Source organism: Myotis brandtii, unplaced genomic scaffold, assembly GCF_000412655.1.
Source record: "Myotis brandtii unplaced genomic scaffold, ASM41265v1 scaffold439, whole genome shotgun sequence".
NCBI lineage: Eukaryota > Metazoa > Chordata > Mammalia > Chiroptera > Vespertilionidae > Myotis > Myotis brandtii.
Window position 1 is genome coordinate 444,696 of NW_005366783.1, and position 1,185 is coordinate 445,880.

The following is a 1,185-nucleotide window of genomic DNA, read 5'->3' on the forward strand; positions in this document are numbered from 1 at the left end:
TTTTTAAATTGATTTCAGAGAGGAAGGGAGAGAGACGGAGAGATAGAAAAACATCAACGATGAGAGAGATTCATGGATTGGCTGCCTCCTGCCCGTCCCTGTCCCCTGGGGCGGGGGAAATCAAGCCCGCAACCCAGGCATGTGCCCTTGGCTGGAATCGAACCCGGGACCCTTTAGTCCACAGGCCGACGCTCTATCCACTGAGCCACACCAGCTAGGGCTGATAGACTTTTGTTGACTCCAGAGAGGAAGGGAGAGGGAGAGAGAGATAGAAACATCATGATGAGAGAGAAGCATCGATTGGCTACCGCAACCAGGGCATGTGCCCCGACCGGGAATCGAACCGGCCGGACCCCAGTTACAGATTTTTGAAAGGAAGTTACGAAAACTCTCAGCCGTAAGCACTAGCGCGTAGCTGTCCCCACCGACTCCTCTGATCTGGGGACGCCGCGAAGGAGGGGTCAGCGACCGCACACGGAATACCATGGTCGTTAGACACGTCCACACACACTTCCATCCCGGGCACAGCGTGTCCATCTGGGAGAGTCCTCACCATCCCGGGGACAGCGTGTCTGTCCTGGGAAAGTTCTCACCATCCCGGGGACAGCGTGTCCGTCCTGGGAAGGTTCTCACCATCCCGGGGACAGCGTGTCCGTCCTGGGAAGGTCCTCACCATCCCGGGGACAGCGTGTCCGTCCTGGGAAGGTCCTCACCATCCCGGGGACAGCGTGTCCGTCCTGGGAAGGTCCTCACCATCCCGGGGACAGCGTGTCCGTCCTGGGAAGGTCCTCACCATCCCGGGGACAGCGTGTCCGTCCTGGGAAGGTCCTCACCATCCCGGGGACAGCGTGTCCGTCCTGGGAAGGTCCTCACCATCCCGGGGACAGCGTGTCCGTCCTGGGAAGGTCCTCACCATCCCGGGGACAGCGTGTCCGTCCTGGGAAGGTCCTCACCATCCCGGGGACAGCGTGTCCGTCCTGGGAAGGTCCTCACCATCCCGGGGACAGCGTGTCCGTCCTGGGAAGGTCCTCACCATCCCGGGGACAGCGTGTCCGTCCTGGGAAGGTCCTCACCATCCCGGGGACAGCGTGTCCGTCCTGGGAAGGTCCTCACCATCCCGGGGACAGCGTGTCCGTCCTGGGAAGGTCCTCACCATCCCGGGGACAGCGTGTCCGTCCTGGGAAG

At 61.7% G+C, this 1,185-nt stretch overlaps 1 protein-coding gene across 1 annotated transcript in view; it reads left to right on the forward strand.

Annotated features, from left to right (window-relative positions):
* The window catches only part of CHRNB4 (cholinergic receptor, nicotinic, beta 4 (neuronal)), a gene marked incomplete at its 5' end in the record, with an annotated part of 7,225 nt that overhangs the window by 1,613 nt on the left and 4,427 nt on the right, over positions 1 to 1,185 (forward strand).